The following is a 15,151-nucleotide window of genomic DNA, read 5'->3' on the forward strand; positions in this document are numbered from 1 at the left end:
TGTCTGCTTTAGTTTCTTGCAGCTTGCTAGTGCTTCAAAGGAGCCCAATTTTTTTGAATGCCCTACTTTTGAGTTTAAATGTTTCTTCATCGCCACTATTTTATCGAAACTATGCAGAGGTGTAAATGATGGTCTTGGGGTTTCTTTTTTGTGTTGAACAAAGTCCCACATCAGTTGGCTATAGTCGATGGCAGAGACATCGGACAAGGATCGATCCCTGTCCACTAGATTTTCCAATCTCCTGGTGAAGAGTTCAATTCTTATAGGTTTAATAACCAGTCAATTTCTCCCCGTAGTATACCTTCAGAGGTGTAGAATAGTAATCAGCGCTTCCTATCCAGTTTCTTTCCTTCACTTGCTGTAAAATTCCCTCAGATCAAAACCCATCCTCAACAGTCCAGGTGCTTCACCCAGCAGCTGGATTTTGACAAATCGAGGGTAAATGCAGGATCACCCTATCTATGGAAATCAATGGTATTCAGATTGTAGGTGGTGATCGCTTTTAGATTTAGGAGGCGATATAAGGAACAAGTTACTTACCTGTAACTGTTGTTCTCCAGCTTGGGTCTGGCAAAGATTAACATGCTCAGGAATATTCCCTGTCAGGCTGGGAATCCTCGGCAAAGAAAAAAACCTGTTTCAGTTTTGTTTCTAAACTGTCTTTCTCCTAATAACCAATCACTGGTCTCTGGGTCATACTGCCCACAGCCAATGACTGCCCTCTTCCCAAGCCCCTCCTCTGGCTGCCATCTTCAGATTTGGTAGCACGTAAAGTGGCAGTAGGACCAAGAGAAGAACCGCAGAGGGGTAGGCGGGAGGGTTCACATGTGAATCCATGCCAGACCCATGCTGGAGAACAGTTACAGGTAAGTAACTTGTTCCTTCTCCAGCATGGGGTCTGGCATAGATTCATATGCTCATGAATAAAATAATACATAGCAGTACACATGCACAACCACGGGAGGGAAGTATTACAACAACTCAACATTAAGTATCCCTTACCTCCGCACCAGGCTCACCGTCAAGCGAACAGCTTGCGCAACACTGCTTGGCCGACTCTGGACTCCTCCCTGGAATCCCGGTCGACGCAGTACAATTTCGTGAAGGTGTGCGTCGACCTCCACGTAGCAGCCCTGCAGATGTCCAGCAGGGGCACACCAGATAGGAACGCCATAGTTGCAGTGATCGCTTTGGTCGAATGAGTTCTTGGACGGCCAGGCAGCGGTCGATTTACTAACGGGTGACAGTGCGTGATGCAGCCGGAGAGCCACCTGGAAATGGAAGCCTTCGAGAGGGCCTTCCCTTGGTTCAAAGGACCAAAGTTCACAAACAGATGTGATGTCTTCCGAAAACTCTTTGTGCGGTCCACGTAGAACTTCAGCGATCTAGCCACATCCAGCGAGTGCAAAGTCCTCTCAGCCGATGACGAAGGCGACTGGAAGAAAACAGGTAACACCAAGGGCTCGTTGAGATGGAAGTCCGACGGCACCTTGGGCATGAAGGAGGGATGCGTCCTCAGCACGACCCTCGTTGCGTTGAATGTCAAGTACGGAGGCTTACAGGAGAGGGCCTGGATCTCTCCCACTCGTCGTGCCGAGGTGATGGCCACCAGGAACGTTGTCTTCCATAATAGGAATTTCAGAGGTGCCGAATGCAGAGGCTCGAATGGAGGACCCATGAGCCTAGTCAGCACCACATTGAGCTCCCACGCCGGGGCCAGAGCCTTCACCAGCGGGAACAAGTGCAAAAGTCCCTTCATGAACTCCTTAACCAGGCGATGCGACCACAGCGACGATCGCCCCAGAGTTCTGGTGTAACGGGAGATAGCTGTCAGATGAATCTTGATAGAAGCACCTCCTTGCAGTCCGCCGGGATATCGTATCCTCCGAACTCTAGCGCTGCAGGACTCAGGCCTGCAAGTTCAGTGACTCCGGGTCGTGGTGCAGAATCTCGCCTCCTTCCCTGGCAAGCAGATCTGCATCCATCGGAAGCTTGACTGGAGGGGACGCTGACGTGTCCTGAAGATCCGGGTACCAAATCTGCCTCAGCCACGCCAGTGCGACAAGGATCATCCTGCACCGGGACCATCTGAGTTGACTGATGAGTCGCAGAAGCAACGGCGGGAACGCATAGAGAAACAGGCCATCCCAGGGGAATGAGAACGCATCCCCCCCATGCTCCACGGCTGGGGAAACCTGCTGGTGAACCTCTGGCACTTGGTGTTCTTCGCTGTCGCAACCAGATTGATCTGGGGATTGCCACATTGTCGAAACAGCAGCTCCACCTGATCCTGCCGAAGCTCCCACTCGTGGCAAGAGCTCCGCTCCCTGCTGAGTGACTCAGCAACAGTGTTCTCCACTCCTGCCAGATGAACGGATACCAGGAACATCCTTTGGGCGACGGCCAAGTGCCATAGATCCTTTGCTTCCTTGGAGAGAGCTGGGGATCTGGTGCCCCCCTGCTTCCGAATGTAGAACATTGTGGTGGTGTTGTTGGTGAAGACCCGCACCACCTTACCCTTGAGGGACGGAAGGAATGACTTGAGGGCCCAAAACACGGCCCAGAGCTCCAGGACGTTGATGTGCAACGACTTCTCCTCCGGGAGCCAAAGGCCTCTTTCTTCGAGATTTCTGGTGTGTGCAACCCATCTCTCCAGGGAGGCGTCCGTTGTCACCGTCTCCTGATGCGCTGGTGTCTGAAAGTCTGTGCCCGCCGCGAGGTGCACGATGACCCCCCCCCCACCATCGAATTGCTCTACTGAATATCTCGTTGAGGGCGATCTTGTCCTCGAAGCTTCCCAACGCTTACATCCAACTGGCGTTGAGGAACTCCTGCAGCGGACGCATCCGCAGCCTGCACAGCCGAACAAGGTAGATGCATGATGACATCATGCCGAGCAGGGACTTGATGCACCTCACCCTGGCAACTTTTATGGTCAACAGCTGTTGTACCTTGGCCAGTATGGCCTTTATCCTGTCCTCCGACAGTGAGGCTAGGCACGTCACCGTGTTGAATCTGGCTCCCAGGAACTGAGCGTCCTGAGATGGCACCAAGCAGGACTTCGCATAATTTATTGTGAACCCCAGTCCCATGAGCAGGCGGACGGTCCTCGCTGTGTGTTCGACGGCGAGTTCCTTTGACTTCGCTCGGATGAGTCAATCGTCCAGATAGGGGTAGACGTGGATCCCCTGCAGGCACATCCGCGCCGCCACCGGTGCCAGGCACTTGGTGAAGACCCTTGGCGCCGACTTCAAACCGAAGGGCAGTGCCTTGAACTGATAGTGCCGCCCCTAGACCACGAAGCGTAGAAACTTTCAATGTCCTTTGTGTATGGGTGAAGATGGACTTCCATACGCCGACGAGGTGCTCGGGTGGGGGCCCGACGTCATGGGCGGTTCAGTCTTGATTCGCCAAGGCCTTGCCCCCTTGGGCCCCTTGGCGACGACGATGTCCACCGGCCTTGTTGCAGCATCTATAGGCTTCCTGCGACGAAGAGCGAGCCGCCTGACGGTACAACGAGGAGCTGCTGCCAATCCTTTGGAGGCACCTTGAGACTTGCCTCCGGAGGTCCGAAAGGACGGCCATCGCTGATTGAGAGTGCCCAAGGCACAGGCTGTCTCGGTGTCCGCCTTGATGGCCTGCAGTGACTCGTCCACTGCCTTACCGAACAGGTTGTTCCTGTCAACGGGCATGTCTAGTGCCCTGGTCTGCACGTCCTGATGGAAGTCGGTGGCCCTGAGCCAACCACGCCGGCGAAGGCAAACGTTGTTGCCTATCTGGCAAAACTCGGTGTCGGCAATGTCTGGCTACCGTGATGGCGTGGTCCGACGCCACCTCGCCCTTTTGCCGGATCTGAAGGGCCTGCGCCCTCTTGTCGTCTGGAAGGGAGTCCAGGAGGGGGGCGATTTTGAGCCACAGGTCCCTATCGTAGAGGGCCACAATAGCGAGAGCGTTGGCCGCCTTAATGGTCGTCGCTGCAGACGAGTTGACCCGACGTCCCATGGCGTCTAGCCTCTTCCCCTCGCTGTCCGGCGGAGAAGTGGAAGTTGATGCAGTCGCCCCTGCTGATTTCTTCTTGGCCGCCACAGAGACCACCGAGTCCGGGGACGGCTGCGCCCTTAGCACATAGGAGTGGAGTCTGGGACCCAGTACTTCTTCTCGTACCGGTCTCTCTTCGCAGGGGCCGTGGACGGGTTCTTCAAAAGGGACAGTCCTTCGTCCCAGATATCGTCCAACAATGGGACTGAGAGGACGGTCTTCCTCTTGGCCTCTCGTCGTTTGTAGAGGAATCCCTCCTTCTGCTCTTCGGGGCATAGCTGGAAAAGCTCTGATGCCCTGGCAATCATGGCGTGAAAGGAGCCAATTTCGTCGGGAGGGGAAGCCTGGGGAGGGGGTGATGGGAGATCCGTTTCGTCGTCACCACTGTCGTCCGTCCCCGTCGTCTCCCTTGGTGGAGGGGATGAAGGTGAAGGATGGAAGGGCGGGGAGGATGTACTCGCCTCTGCTTTGGTGGAGGACTCCCAGATGGTCCAGGCGCCGCTGGATCGTCCGCCGGAAGTAAGGGCAACCTTGTCCTCATCTCGGTGCGCAGGGTCTGCAGTACCAGCAAAATGTCATCTGACCTGTCCGTCGGAGGTGGCATTGGTTGCGACGGGAGTGTCGGCAGCGGCGTGGTGTCCGGTTCCTCGTCGATCTGCCATTCTTCATCGGCTCCACCCTCGCTCTCCACGTCCGCCTCGTCGAAATCCTTCCCGTAGGCCTTGACCTCGACAAACCTTTTGTCGAGGACTGCCTTAAGGCCAGCCAGCTCGTCCTCGGAGGAGGTAACAGTCTGTTAGGTCTATCGCCCCCCCTCCTTCTCAGCCCGGGGTCTTTTTGATTGGCTGGAAAGACGATTCCCTCCAGGATGGCAGGGAAACTCTAGGCCTGGAGGTCGTCTCCACTGGGGTCGCCTCCGCAGGCTATGCCAGGGCCGCCACGACTCCCTCAATCTAGGCCTTAGCCGGGTGAATCTGGGCCTTCACGACCTTAGGCGCGGCTGAGGCCTTCACCGTGGGGGGAGGGTCACTGCCTCGCTCCCCCTTGGCTTTCCCCCTCGGAGCTGACCGGGGCTTCTCCCAAAGCTTACCCAGTTGTCTGACTTCCACTTTGAGCCAGAGCGTTGGCTCGTGGTTGATGGCATTGGCGATGTTGCCCCCGGCCTGGCAGCCGATGAGCCCGAACCAACGGCACTCCCGTTGCCTGCAGACTTGCAGTGCTTTGCCTTTTGTTGGGCCTCTGTCGCCGGAGCACCCTCAAAGCTCTTAGAAGGCCGCTCAGACTTCTTCTCACCTGCTGCTGGGCTCTTCGCCTACAGCCAGTTAGCGAGTCGTGTACGACGGTCCTTCATGGTCCGGACGGACATGTTCTTGCAGAACGCACAGTCCTCCTCCAAGTGCGACTTGTCGGAGTGCAGGCAGTAGAGGCACTGGGAGTGTTCATCCTCCTTGAAGACATTCTGTAGTCCACATCCTGGGCAGATCCTTAACAGTTTGGATCCAACGGGCGTGGAGTCTCCTTTGTCTTGAGCCATGTCCACGCGGGGTAGGCCTCAAAGATCTTCCGGAATCCTCCAAGAAGTGAAATTCGATGAAATTCTGCCCTTGAGGGGCATAGAGATTTCCGAAACGGGTCCCTGTTAATCGGAAGAGCATGAGGCTCGATTTGACCGAAAAAATAAGAGTATTCATGAGCATGTGAATCCATGCCAGACCCCATGCTGGAGAAGCAGGTTTTAGATACGCTGGACGTGTTGGGTGAGGGATAACTGAGTCCAACTCGCATCCCAGGTTTTTCTCCACGTAGGAGGGTGCTGGTGTTTGTCCTAGGTAATTGGACCACAGGGTTGGTTGGGGGGAGGAGAGCTGTTTTCCTGCAGACTAGGATTTCGGTTTTCCCAGGGTTGAGGATGCGGTGGTTGGTCGTCATCCACTGGTCAATGTCAGAGAGTCACGATGACAGGTCCGGGCTGCCAGAGCCTTCAGAGTTAGGGATTTTAAGGACGATCTAGGTATCATCTGCATAGTTGTAGCAGGTAAAGTTGTACGAGCAGATGATTGCAGGAATGGGTTGTATGTAGAAGTTGAAAATGAAGGTCAATGTGGATGCTCCTTGGTGGACACCTTTACATACTGATCAGTGATATGGATGTGAACTGGTCAAGGTACATGATTTGCAACCGATTTGGATAAAGGAGGAGATCCACAAAAGGGCTGTCCTTTTGGTAACTAATGTTTGTAGTCTGACTAATAGAATCGAGTGATCGTTGGTATCGAAGGCTGCAGAGAGGTCTAGCAGGATGAGAACTGCGCAGCAGTCTGCGTCGGCTGTTCTTTTAAGGTCATCTCAGATGGAGAGTAGCGAGGAATCTGTTCCCCCCTCCCCCCCGCCCCCCCCGAGTGGTCTGAAGCCTGACTGCTGGGTCTAGGAGGATGTTGGCTTCAGCAAATTGGCCAAGCTGTTTGTATGCAACGCGGTCCATCAGTTTGGCGATGAAACGCGTGTTGGAGATAGGGTGGTAGTTTTGGGGAGGCAGTGGGTTGTAAGAAAGTTTTTTGAGAAGGGGTTTGATGGAGGATGTTTTTAGGGCTTTCAGGAAAGATCCTGATGCGAGTGAGTAAGGATTGCGCATGCGACTGCCTGCACAGGTGGCGGTTAGTATTTTTTTGGCATTGAGGGTGGGCGCGAGTCTTCATGGGAGCCTGATGGGCGGCTGGCTGCTACAAGCGAAAGGAATTCTTGGTGTGTGATGGGAGAGAACGAGTGTGCCCAAGGGGAGTTTTGGGCGGAGGTCTGTGGGCGAGTGGGAGGTGGCGTTAAGAGTTTTAGTTTAGCGATGATGGCGGAGTGTCTTTCGTTGGCAGCATTGTGGAAGTGGAGCGAGAGGGTGTTGCATAAGGCTTGGGAGCTTTGAGTGGGCAAGCGAGAGCATGAGGGGGATTTGAATTCTGATACGATTTTATGTAGTTCCTTACTCTGGTTGCAAGCATTTTGAATTCTATTCCCATAGAACGATTTCTTGCTTTTTTTTTATTTCCGATCTGTAAGTTCTGGTTGTCCTTGCTAGGGCGGATTTGTTCTGGGCTGACGGGTCGGCTCTCCAAGCCCGTTCGAGGCGGTGCTTGAGAGTTTTTAGTGGTTTGAGATTGGGGGTGAACCAACTAGGCGTTGTTCCCGATCTCAGCGAGGTACCTTTTGACAGGGTGAGGGGTGTGAGGGCATTTGTAAGCCAGCAGTCGAAGGATTCTATTGCTGGGGGTCCTTCTTGGAGGGAAGGTGAGTTGAGGGAGTACAGAGTGAGTTCAAGATCTGGTGTGGTTACCACTTTGTCCCATAGTGGGAAAATAGAAGAGTGGTTTGGGGCGTGGTTGTGAGTGGCCTTGACCGCTGACCTCAGTGCTCAGAGGTATGGAGAAACACAGTGCTGAGTGATCGGTCCATGGCAGGGGGCGCTGGGGCACGGTAGATAGGTTTGTGCTGCTGAATACTGCATCGAGGGTGTGACCACTCGTGTGGGTGGGAGTGGTGGTTTATCAGGTTAAGTGGTTCTATATTCTCTGCGAGTGACCTGGTCATGGAGTTTGACGGGGAGTCGAACCATAGGTTGAAATCTCCTAGGATGGTGAGGGTTGGATGTAGGATGAGGTTGGTGGCCAGTGCTTCACCAAATGTATCCGCAAAGTTTTTGTTAATGCCAGGGGGTCTGTGGACGAGTAGGAAGCAGTGCGAGGTGGACAATGCAAGTTGGAGTTTTACCAGGAGGGATTCGTAGTCTGTGGTGTTGCTGGAGGTGTCCTTGGTTATTAGCTTGAATTGGTCTTTGTGTAATATAGCGAGCCACCCTCCCCTTCGTGATCTGTTCCGGACGGTGAGAATGTAGCCAGGTGGGAAGCTCCGATGCGCAACGGGTTCATAATCAGAGAACCAGGTCTCAGTAATGTATCGGATGTCTGGATTTTCATCTGTGATGAGGTCGTAGATGGAGCTTATTTTTGGAACTGACCTGGCATTGATGAGGGTGCAGGATATTTGGAGGGATGCCCTTGTGGGTAGAGGGTGGGGTCTGGTATGCAGACTGGAAGTGTGTGGGGGGGGGGGGGAAATCGGACATGGTGGGCAGTGGAGATGAAGGAGCAATTGTAGTGGGGGGAACAGGGGCCAGAGGGGAAAAGAGCTAGGACTGAGTTAGGCATGGGCAGTGAGGTTTCAATTCTATACTGCGGTGGGAGTGGTTGCAAATTATGTCAGAGGATGGGTGATGCTAGGAGTGGCATTAGGTGCCTGTGGTCTTCCCCTTTCTTTGCATTATGAGGGTTAGTGGGTGTGTGAGTGAGAGTAGGCGGTTCTCTGGTGATTGGAGCATCGGCTAGGAAGGCTGGGAAAGTGGGAGTTGGGGGTGTTGTGTACATGAAAGGTGACAGTGTGAGAGGGAGGAGTCGGAGGGTGGATGCCGGCGCGGCTGGAGTGTGATGGGCATATTAGGTGTTTCGCTGTATCCTCTGGTGTGTTCCGGGGGGAAAGGTTCACTAATCCCTCTCTCCATCTTGCCGCTCTTAGTTGCGCATAGCAGGATCTACGGGTGGGGGAGAGTGGGACAGGTTGAGAGGTTGAGAGTGAAAGGTGTGAGGGTGCGGGGGAGAGGAAGGGGGTGAGGGAAGCTTGCTGACAGTGCGCAGTTGAAGGGAAGAGGCCTGTGGGATGGCGGGGGTAAGGAATGCAGTGGGTCTCATTCGGCTTAACAGTGCGCCAGCGTGCTGGACTGTTATTGCCAGTGAGTGGCATGTCCCTCAACTCACTGAGAAGGCCGGTTGAGTGCAGAGTTTGCCAATGCAGTCCGAGTACAAGATAGAACGCACCTAGATTTGAGAATCCTGCATAGTGGCAAGAGGGCCTAAGGTTCACAATGCAGTTTGAATACAATATAGAACATACCTAGATTTGAGAATCCTGTACAGTGGGAGTACAATATAGAACGTACCTAGATTTGAGAAACCAGAATAGTGGGAGATGGGACTAAGGTTCACAATGCAGTTTGAGTACAAGATAGAACACACCTAGATTTGAAAAACCTGTATAGTGGCAAGGGGGCCTAAGGTTCACAGTGCAGTTTGAATACAAGATAGAACGCACCTAGTGTATAGTGGGAGAGAGGCCCAAGGTTCACAATGCAGTTTGAATACAAGATAGAACACACCTAGATTTGAGAATCCTGTATAGTGGGAGTACAAGATAGAACAAACCTAGATTTGAGAACCCTTTATAGTGGCAAGGGGGCCTAAGGTTCACAATGCAGTTTTAATACAATATAGAACACACCTAGATTTGAGAATCCTGTATAGTGGGAATACAAGATAGAACGCACCTAGATTTGAGAAACCTGTATAGTGGGAGAGAGGCGTAAGGTTCACAATGCAGTTTGAATACAAGATAGAACACCTAGATTTGAGAAACCAGTATAGTGTGAGAGAGGCCCAACGTTCACAATGCAGTTTGAATACACGATACAATGCACCTAGATTTGAGAATAGTGTATAGTGGGAGAGAGGCCTACGGTTCACAATGCAGTCGGAGTACACGATAGAACGCACCTAGTTTTGAGCATCCTGGTAGAGCGATTGCTCTATTCCCCACCCAGGCCACACCTACCTTACTAGTAGCTGATGGCTGACGGCTGACCACTGGCTTCCCCTGCTGACACCTGCAGACACCACCTAGATTCGCCTTTTGCCTAGGGCCCTAGGCCACGGGGGCTACACTGGCAGAGGGCTGCCCTGGGAGGGACCGTTCGGTGCCGGAGCTAGCCAATCAGGGGAAGGGTGCGGGAGGGGGGTTTCAGGGGAAGCGCAAAGGGTCTGGGGAACGAGGTTGGAGCGGGGCTGCAAGCGGGCTGGGGAAACTTAAAAAAAAAATAATAATAATAATAACTGGCCCAAAATGGTCCAGGGAGCCTAACCACCCACCTGTGGATGTTAGGAGGCCAGATGGAAGAGTGGTGAGGTAGTGAGGAGGCCAGGGACACTACCAAAGCCAAGCTGAGAGGCAGTAGCTAATCAGGGGAGGGGGGGGATGGATGGGAGGCAGGTTTCAGGGGAAGCGCAAAAGGTCTGAGGACTAAGGTGGGAGCGGGGCTGCAAGCAGGCTGGGGAAACTTTAAAAAAAAATGTAAACAAGCCCAAAATGTTCCGGGGAGCTTTCCCACTCACCTGTGGGCGTTAGGAGGCCAGATGGAAGTGTATGTAGGAAATTGCCTCAATATCATGACAAGATAAAGAAGTACCATTTTGAGTGGGTACATGACAGTGGGGTAATGTTATAAAGAATGCCCTGGAGAGGGAACGTTCAATAAAAATATTATCGACAGTATGTATTCATATTTGTTGGCTTCTTACAAAGGTGCAAAGCTTAAAAAGAGGCAGGAAATTTTAGGGCTTAGGAAGTTGCACGAATAAAAAGGAAAGAGACGGAGACGGGAAAGGTATAGGAGGAGCAGGAAATGCACCGCCCTCTCCATATACGATATAACCATCACTAAAACTAACTGCAATATATACGAATCCTAAACGAGTGTCTCTAGATAACGAAGGAACACATAAAAGAAAAGATGAAGGTGAAGTGAGTGCCATTACTAAGGATGGGAGGGGGAGGTGGAAATATTTAATAGACATTAAAAAAAGAGCACTCAGCAGCAACTTGACTGTCTTCAGAGAAGCCGAGAAAGCCATGGAAAGGGAGAGGGGAAAAAAAGGAAAAGAACAAGGAAAGTCAGCTGACGAATAGGATTGGACAGCAGGATGCATACATTTGAAAAACTGCGGACAGAAAGTGTGCGCACTGTATTAGATTGGGAGGACAGTGGTGACAGAGATCATGGGGATGACGAATTAGACATGTGCAATTAGACCGACATGAGCAGGGGAAGGAGAAGAAATGAGAGAGAAGAGGCAAAAGAGAAGCCTCATAGGGAGATTGGGGAAATAGGCTTTGGGATAGAAAAACGAGAATAGCAGTTGCAAAAAGACCACAACGTGGTAATAAACGCAGAGCTCGCACACAGATGCCCCTTTTGCAGAAAGTAAGGGGTGAGGTTCACTACACACAATGTATAGGGGCAATTTGGTTTACAGTTAACCTTCATTAATGGTGGGGGTGAGCAAATGGATTTATGTTTGAGAAAGAGACAACAGGAATTCCATTGGCTATAGGAGATAGAAAAAGTTTGGCAGTGTTGGTTGGGGAGAGAAGTGACAAAATATGGAAACAGGCCGGATGTGCCGCAGTAGAATTAAGCTCTCAATATTAAAGGGTGATGGAGCACCCTTTAATATTTATCGAGCACATGTTTGGAAGGCTCCAAGGGAGCTGTATCCAGATAGGTCAGACAGGAGTTCAATATTGGCTCGTAAAATGAAGCCTGATGAGGACTCTGCGGAATATATACAGTCCTTACAGGAAATGAGGACACTGGAAAATAAACAGTCTTGGGATGACAAAATACCTTTGTTTTACCAAATCCTAGTGAGGGTGCTCCCTGCAGATGTGCACACATCTGCAGTAAAGATAGTGGGAATTGAGGCAAAAGGGTGGACTGAGAAACAGGCAACAATTATACATTATTGTAAAAGAAAGCAGGATAAGGAGACAGCTGACAATGCAACAAGAACAGAAAACAAATTAGTTCAGAAAAAAACTGGCTAAAAGAAATATGGAAGAAGCAGTGCTCACAGGGTCAGTGCTGTTCCACAGGCGCAGCAAGGGGGGCTCACAGTGGCAACGGTAATGCAACCAGGAGGGTACATTCAAGTACCACCCAATCAGCAGAGGGGGAACGGTGCAGATCCAGCAACAACCTGCATTTACAAACGTGCAGCAACAGCCAGGGGTTGTGCACAAAGGAGGAATAAATGGTCACATTGGACCGTATAGGACAGGGAGAGGATATTTACACACACACACACACACACACACACACACAAGGAAGGGGCATGGGGTACAGGGGTATGGGGCCACGGTTTGGGAAACAGTGCTTTGCCTGTGGAAAGTGTGGTCACTTCACACAGACATGCCCGCTAATAGCACAAGCAGGGCAACAACAGGAGCCTTATACAAAGACACCTCAACAAATACAGGTGATACCACAGCAGCAACTACAGATACAGCCCACACAATTGCAGGGTATATCCACCCAGGGACAAGGGCAAGTGCAGGGTGGGGAGATGGCAGGAACCCCAGGTACAGTAAGCATCCTCCAGGCACCAGTATAGACAAAAGTACAAGAAGGGGGTAACACTACTGGGGCAGAACACTGTGCCCTAATACACTGTAGTGACAGTGGTGGGCGGTAATCCATTTACATCATCCGTCAATACATTTTCCCAATAGGGGTGCCCACGGGAGCGCAAGTGTGTCCTGTTCTAGCAGTAACTGAGTACCCAGAGGAGGAACCAGAGGTAGCAGTTCAGATTGGACAGAGGGAATTTTCCTTTTTTATAGATCCCGGAGCAACCAGATCATGCATAAAGGAAGAAGGATTTCCATTATCTAACAAAAGTTTGGACACAATGCTTTTTGGGGACAATTTTGAAAGTTCCTCTGACAAAAGATTTACCCTTGGCAATAGGGACCCAGAATATTGTAGCACCACTAGTGTATTGGAAATATACTCCCAACAACATTCTGGGAAGGGACTTACTCTGCAAATTGAACACCACAAATACATTTTAAGAGAAAGGGATGGTGTGCACCACACCCAGAATGTATCCAGCTAGAGTGGCAGTATTGATTCAGGCATACTATGCAAACAGCACGATAAGAGGGATACCCCCACCCATGGAGGTGTTTTTGTACGGGGTGCACATGTTGGGAGATTACTAGGAAATGAAGGACCGGTGTTTTGGCTGTCGAATTAATGTTTTTTACATTCATACATACATACATAAGGACTGGTCAATTTAGCACCCAACCTGTCAGCCTAGGTAATGTATGTTAAAGTGAATGAATGTAGCTTCAATGATGAGGGGAATGGAAAAGGAGAAAAGAGCACTCACTAATCTTCCGAGCTGTAGCAACCGTCCAGGCCCCTCTTATTGAAGTGATTGCATGCCATCCACATACATTTTGCAAGTTTATTGCATATACCAAGGTGAATTTAACTGTGCAACCACCATAGCACTGAGAGGTAACTCAACAGCATTTAGTTAAATTTGAGCCTATTCCTTATCTATGGTTTCAGGGCCCTACGGAATAAGTTGAACATAAGATGAAAGATTACTCTGGAACCAGCTGTGGCCAGAATAAGGGCTAGCGTATTTAGTCCTCCGCGGTTTTTATTTTGGCAACATACACTGCGAAAAGGGAGAAGGCCACGGCGAGTGCTCTTTTCTCCTTTTCCATTCCCCTCATGATTGAAGCTACAGTCATTCACTTTAACATGCATTAACTAGGCTGACAGGTTGGGTGCTAAATTGACCAGTCCATTAAGTCTCACATTGAGTGAGCCGGATATTGAAGTAGTACGATATCCATATGACCAGTTATAGAGATTACCAAGCCTGTGTTGATTTGTGGCTCTGAATAAATCTACATCTAATGTGAATGTTGTTGCTACTTGACCAGAAACTGCATGATTAAGTGTTAAGGCTCATGAAGAAGAGATCATCATCTCGAAACGCGTCAGCCACCAACACTGAACTTAACCTTCTTTGTTATTGATTTAATCAAAAAACGCATATAACCTTTTGTATCAAATATATACAACGTTGTTTGCGTTTACTTAGTTACTAATGAAAATATTATCTTATCTAAAAAAAACAAAGCCGAATGAATATTTAACTGTCCAGTGACGGGATTTGAAGGTGTGCAAGGACGGGAGGGTTCCGTCTTGGATCCCCTTTTCTTTTGTGCTTAAATGTCAAGCGCATCTCCCAGTAGAGTTGATGATAGCCAGATGTAATCTATTCTAGAGTGGGAGCGGTGGGCATGCGAGTAAAAGGTGCAACCCTCATTGTCCCCCTGTATCACCCTCCACGCATCAACTAGTGCCAAAGTGCTAATTTTGTCCCTCAGCTTGCGTGTTGGGCCACTCTGTGGGGCCACCACCCCGGAACTCTTATCTTTGGCCGGATCACAAGCAATATTGAAGTCACCGGTGAGTATGACAGGGAATTTGCCAAACCCCTCAAGTTTGTCTAGAGAGTTTTGGATAAAAGGGATCCACAGTGCGCGCCTCTCCCCTCCCCTCCCCTCCCCTCCTCTCCTCTCCTCTCCTCTCCTCTCCCCTCCCCTCCAAGGATATCGCCAGAAACCTTCCCTGGTCATCAGAGTCCTTCCCTGTGATCTGCAGATCTAACCCGTCTTCCAGGGCCATTATGACCCCCGCCTTTTTGTTGGTTTGTGTAGCTTGTAGTAGTCTGGAGTAACCCCATATTTTAACCCTTCCTCTGTCCTAGGTATGAATGTGAGTCTCTTGCAGCGTCACAATGTCCAGTTGCTCACTTCTGATATAGCGTTCTAATTTTTTCTGCTTAACTGGAGAGTTGAGACAATTGACGTTCAGGGAAAGAATCCTCAACATACCCCTAGCACCAGGTAGCCCACCCCAAGTGCTCCCACTGTGCCCTAGATCCCTCAGCATGGCTGCCATCATCTGAGAGTCGGGCACCCTCGAACCTCCCCCCATCCCCCTCGGTGAGCCGGAACATCTGGCCGGTGGCCCCCCTCAAATCTAACCCTCGAGAGTCGTTCCAAAAACTGCCCCCCAGTGTATCCAACTTGGGATGTCCACATCCCATTCCAAGAGTGAACTCCCCTCCCGCCAATGCCCCTCCATCTGTTGCTGTATGTGCTCTCATGCATTCATCTCATCATTTATGCCCTCCCCAGGCATTCTTGTTATGTTCTGGTGGAATCTGTGCCGTAAGGTGTTGATCCCAGCAGGTCTTGTCACCCCTGGGTCTCACGATCCTTCCTTGATGGTGGGCCTCGCCGATTTGATTGGGCGTCGCTCCTCTACTTTTTAGGGCGGACCGTGGCCCACTCCCATGACTTGCGCTCTGCCTGTTGGGTGACGGGTCTGTGGTGGAGGTTCTTCCAGACCCAAGAGTGCAATACCCTGCTC

General features: G+C 51.0%; 1 protein-coding gene across 4 annotated transcripts in view; it reads right to left on the reverse strand.

Moving 5' to 3' along the window:
• The window catches only part of RFFL (ring finger and FYVE like domain containing E3 ubiquitin protein ligase), a 799,537-nt gene that overhangs the window by 616,769 nt on the left and 167,617 nt on the right, over positions 1-15,151 (reverse strand). The gene's annotated exons all lie outside the window — the stretch shown is intronic.

The sequence above is a fragment of the Ambystoma mexicanum genome, chromosome 9 (genome assembly GCF_040938575.1).
Source record: "Ambystoma mexicanum isolate Mex_15411 chromosome 9, UKY_AmexF1_1, whole genome shotgun sequence".
Lineage (NCBI taxonomy): Eukaryota > Metazoa > Chordata > Amphibia > Caudata > Ambystomatidae > Ambystoma > Ambystoma mexicanum.